Source organism: Poecilia mexicana, unplaced genomic scaffold (genome assembly GCF_051168715.1).
Source record: "Poecilia mexicana isolate PSO_F unplaced genomic scaffold, ASM5116871v1 scaffold_15, whole genome shotgun sequence".
NCBI classification, from domain to species: Eukaryota; Metazoa; Chordata; class Actinopteri; order Cyprinodontiformes; family Poeciliidae; genus Poecilia; species Poecilia mexicana.
In genome coordinates, this window is record NW_028263384.1 from 27,912,219 (window position 1) to 27,918,218 (window position 6,000).

The following is a 6,000-nucleotide window of genomic DNA, read 5'->3' on the forward strand; positions in this document are numbered from 1 at the left end:
GTAAACTTGAAATGAGACAAAAATAAGATATTTGCACTAGAAACTAGACCAAAGTGTATTTTTGCATTGTAACGATTAATTACTAAATTAGTTGACGTTTATTTCAAGAATCGATTTATCGATTCAGTCGTAGTAGACTCGTATCATTTCAAATAACTGTTTTCCTCCAAGGAGAAATTTCAAGCCAGCACAAGTTAACTGTAAAAAGTCATAGCTCAAACATAAAGCTCAAACTTAAAAGGAAATGTGCAAATATTATGAGTGGTAAAAATTCATTTGAAGCATTTAAAGCATCAGTGCTAGCCACTGCACTCACAATTATGCTTTATCTGCTCATTTATCACCCAAAATGCAGATAAAATACTTTCAGTGTCTGTGGTTTTAACCAAGCAGAACGTGTAGCAGCTCGATGGATGTGAAAACTTTAGCAATGTTTCATTTTCAGCCTGACCACATTCAGATTTTCAGTGTTTCAGGTTAAAATCATGAGGTCAAAGGGCGAGAACATGAGCTTAGGACGCAATAATTCACCGCTCGGTTACATGTTAACAGTCACATGGTTAATGTGTTGAAGGCTGTTGGTGAGGACTGTGGTGATCACTCCATAAATGACCACATTGTTCCCACACACACACACACACACACACACATTTAACTGTTTATTCAACGCTGATTCCAAAACTCTCTTGTAAAAGAGCAACTCGTTTGTTTTTGGGGCTCATTTTAGCAGAGTTTACTTTTTTGGTCTTTTCGTCATCTACTGATGTTCACCGTTTTAAGCTGCGATAAAAACGTTCAGCATGTTCTTCTTTATCCCCATAAAACAAAACAAGTTTAATTCATTCACAAACTGCTGCAGAGCAGTGACACAAACCTCACTGCAGGTAGATCATTAGACCTAAAATCATGTCTAAAACTTTCAGATTAAATGGTGTCGGGTAAGAGCAGGTCAAATGAAAGTAATTCATGCAAATAAAATAAAATTTTTTCAAATCAATTTCAATATAAAATCTAAAAAAACTGCATGTCTGTCCGTCTGTGTTTGGTGATTTTTATATATATATTTTTTTGGATAAAATAAATTTGTGCTTCATTCAGTGAAATTACTCACAGTAGCTAAAGTTTCCAGAAATTTTACACGAGTAATAAAATTAAGTAAAAATACTCCTAAAAGTAATTTTTTTCCCAAAAAAAGTTACTCAAGTAAATGAAATTACTGTCCAACTCTGTTTTTGAGGACGAACACCATTAACTAGCTGCTGTTTTCAAATGTCGCTTGTGCATCAGATTTATGGTTGTACCAGAAACTATTGCATACAAAGGTTCCACCCAGAACAAAAAATCTTTTCAATTGATTAATCAAAGTTAAATTCAAGTTAAGTAACTAAAAGAAGTGATGGTGTTTGTAAAATAAATAACTCCTCTGTTTTCTGTCTTATAACCTGGAATATGAAGAGAAGTTACCACTTTGGACATGCAAAACATTTTATATTACTAATTATATGAACAAGAAAGGCCCAAATCAAACATTTTGAGCTTTCATAACTATTTAACCAGGCTATTCTTAAAATTACTTTATGTATGTGTAAAAATTACAGGCATTTTTTAAGTAATACCAAATATTATCAAGATGAATTGAGGAGCTTTGCTTTAGCAACAGCGTTGCTCCTAAAATCTGATAAGATTTGCTTTGCATTTCTGCATGTTTATTGGGTTTCTGTTCAAGATGCTGGAAGAAACTGGGTGGGATATAAAAGTCACTTTGCCTCGTTAACAGGAATGAAAACAAACTGGTAGATTGAGGGATAACCTCGGTGATCTTTACCAATACTTACTTTTCTTATCAGCAGCCAAACGTCTTCAGTTTACAGTCAGTAGCAGACAAAGCACAGACTTGTGTCAGCTTCTTCTGGAAAAACTGGTTAGATAAGAGCGAAGTGGCGGGGCTGGGATCAGTGGATGCCCCTGAGCTAGTTCTCCGACACAGAGGAGTTACTCAATGGCCTGTGGTTTTCCTGGGCAGCTCCCATGCAGGATGTGAAGCCGAGCTTTGTTGAGAAACGAGCAGAGAGTGCCAAGGACTTTTTTTTCTCTTCCACTGAAACAAAGATTACAAGAAACAGCAGCTAAATTTACTCTCTGCAAAATTCCAGAAAAGTATGCATGACAATACTGGTTCAGAAGCAAAGGGAGGAAAAGAGTGAAAGGTTGAGGCACCATCATCCGGACGCTCACATGCAGAGGAGGGCAGAGTACCCACGAGTATACTCAAGAGTAAAAAAGTATTTGGTAAAAACTCTATACTCAAGTTATCAATCATTCAATATTTAAAATTACATCATCAAACTAACCAAAACACAACATAAAGTGGAAATTTTGGTATTTTAAAGACAAAAATTACAATAATTCATGCAAACAGCAAAAAATCAAGCAAGAGAAAATGTTTCCAAATCACTTTCTTTCAATAAAAAACTTATGAAACTTTAACAAAACCTGCAGGTGTGTATCTGTTTATGGTGAAAATATGTTTGTTTTTCATTCAGTGGGTAGAAAATCCAGAAATTTTATTCAAGTAAGAGTAGAGATACTTTATAATAAAATTACTCAAGTAAAAGTAAAAAGCTCTAATACTCCTAAAAGTAGTTTTTTTCAAGAAACGTTACTGAAGTAAATGTACCGAGTTACTGCCCAGCTCTGCTCTTTATGTTTAGGTTGGTGGTGCAGTCTCTGCTAGACATAATAAAACATGTCAGCTGCATGTAAACAGCATATGTGGACTGAGGGAGTGGATATGCCAGGGAAAATATACATCAACACGTTAACGGGCTGCCTGGGTGGGTCGTCCTGGTGCAGCAGCTGTGAGTCAGCAGGGAGCCGAGCAGAAAGGGGCTGCTGTGACAGCGGAGAGGCGGTTCAATCTGAGCGCCCCAGTTATCCTGGAAGAGGCCCCGGGGCCCAGATAAAGAGCCTTCAGGCTCCTCTGCGGTCGCTCTGAGCTGATTCACGCTTCTGGGAAAGCTGAGTCAAAGAGAAACCGCAGAGGAGGCCTCCTTCCTTTCCCTGTTGTTTCACACACTGAGCTGAAGGAGCGTTAGTAAGGCTGCGTTCACACAGCAGGCCTTAATGCTCAACTACAACTTTTCTTTTTGTGAGATCAGATTTTTTTTAACATGGTTGTTCATTTGTACGTGATCTCCAGTGTGATGCAAACAACGTCACATGTAGAAAGAGTACTCTGTGTTTTCCCAACCGCCATAAAGGAGAAGAAGAAGAAGTTCTCAGATTTTGTCAACATGGATGCTAACGGTGGAGCATATCTTACGATTATGAAATTGTTGTCCGATCGGGAGCCGGTGCATTAGTAACTTAATCCTCATTACCGTCCACCATGGTTGCTGTTTTTCTTCCCTCTTGCCCGCATCAGGACGCAGAACAGTGACATTTGTCGAGTATCGATGACGTTCAGATTGGATGAATTCGACCTGGACGTTCAGATTCAGGTCACATTTGAAAAGATCGAATATGTATCGGATGTCCAAGCAGCTGCATCGCATTCGACAAAAATTCAACCTCTGTTGTTCTGACCATCATGAAAAGATCAGATGCATGTTGCAATAAGGCAAAAAAATTGGATTTGGGTCACTTCAGGCTGCAGTGTGAACACAGACTAAATTATGAGAATTAAGTCATAATGTTAGATCAAAGAAGGTTTCTTCATGAAATCAAGGAAATCATGAGCAACCCTCATCATCCTCTTCCTGAGACTGTCTTCAGTCAGAGGCTTCTGCAGATTTGCTGGAATACAGACTGCTACAAGAGATTTTTCCTGCCAACAATCATCAATAATGACAAGGAATTTGAATTCATGTGAGCCTCAGCAACATTTAAGTTCTCGTTTTGATATATAAAGTATTTTTGAATTTAAGAACGTTGTAAAATTACAAAACAATTTTTAAAAATGGGATCAAATTATATCTAAAAAATTCTAAATTCAACAGATTTGTTATTTAGCTTCGTAAGACTTTATATACAATGTTAGAAATAAATTTAACCAAGTGAAGAAATACAATAATAAACATTTTACTGCCTAAAATGCAATTACATAAATCTGAACCAGATGAAGCTAAAAATGCCACTTGAGGACTTTTGGATAAAATGTATCTACTAACAAGGGTGCTTTTATCTTAAATGCAAAAAGTATATATTTTTGTACAGTTTTGGCTTAATTACAGCTCTGACTATGGTTTTTTGAGCAAATGTGTTTTTTTTAGATTGCATACGTCAGTTAATGATTAATCGATTCCTGAATTATCTAGTTATTTCAATCAGATTGATTATTTAAGCTCTATTTGCTACTTGGAGATCTGACATGACTAAGTCGTCTGGTCTGTGATTCTTTATCCAAAATATTCAGTCGTTTGAATCGTTTCCAAGTCCTGCAACTGATAATAATTTAATGCTAATGTGCTAAAAGATTAACTATGTCCTTATTTTTAACAACATTCCTAATTTTATGTTCTAGTTATTTTTCATGGAGGAGTTCTCATAAAATTACTACTTTATTTTGCAACCTTTATCTGGTAATATTATAACTTCATCCTGGCAATATTAGTCTGTCAAGAATGAAAACACCCGTAGCTTCACTGTCTGCTTTTTTGGGTACCATGAAAGAAAACAAACTTCTGGAACACTTTTGTCCAGAAGATAATGTACAAATGTTGGAACTAATCAATCAAAGCCATTTGAGTGTTTTCAGCTGCTGAGCTAACTACCAGACAGAAGTGGATTTATTTAAATTAATTTTCTAAACCATTTTTATCCTTCAGCAGTAAATTACATGGTAAAATTTGGATTTGGATGATTTCGCACTTCCATTTAAGTTTCTAAAGATTCAAAAAACAGTCCACGTCCTTAAAAAAACAAACAAAAAAAGATCAATCAGATGTTTTTTTGATATCTGGAAAATTTGCTGTTTCAAAGTAACAAATCAGCAGGCACTGCCCATTACCTAGCAACCCCAGCAGAACTCTGCTGTCCCTAGCAACCCAATTTGAGCTCCAGGACATTTGGTCAGCTGGTTTTACCGCTGTATGCTCTTTACAATGGCTGCTGGAAAAAACAGGTGTTTTGTCTTTTCCAGAAACCATTTGCTGCATTCTTGTTGCTTTTGTAGCGTGCTCTACTAATGCTTTTCAAAGATGTGTGGTTGTATAATTGTGCGTCTTTTTGCAGCCATTTTTAAGTGGGAGTGTAAATGTTGAGTTGGGGGCGTGGCCAGAAGCAGCTTATTTTGATTTAAAGTGACAAGACGCCCTAAAACAACTCATTCTAGGCAGAACTGGCCAGATTAAATTCTCATTATCTAAGAATAATTTTGTTTTTAATAGACCATAGTCCTATCCTAGCATGTCACCTGGCATAACAGGTCACCTTTAGCTAACATGAATGCAGTGTGAGCAACTGTTCCACTGTGCAGCCTGTGGTGGAAACCCCTATTTCTAAATTCAATTAATTACAGAGTGACCAGTACTTCCAGCACCAGTGACCCTGGCATTTCCCTACTGTAAGAAAATACAGCCATGCCCCAAATCCCATAGGTCTACCACAAGACCTATGTGAACCCATCACTCGCCTGTCCCGCTGCCTCCATAATGGTGCACCAGCCACCGCAGAGGCCATGGCTCCATCTCCGGGCCCCATAACTCCTCCACCGCACTGCCTCTGGCTGCACGGGGAATGAGGAATTAAATATAATGCTATCACGTCAAGTCCACGATTCGAGCGAGGGAACGAAGAGGAAGGAATTTGTCAGAACCCCGTAAACACATCCATGGATTTGTCTCCTGGTGCCAGTTCCCTGAGCGACGAGGGGTGAGAGTACGCAGCCCGGGGTTTACCTAGAGGCCAGCCAAGCAGCAATGATACACTGCTCTGGAAGAGGAGGAAAGAGCAGGGAGAGGAGAGAAGCTATGGAAATGTATAAGATGTACAGCCTTATTG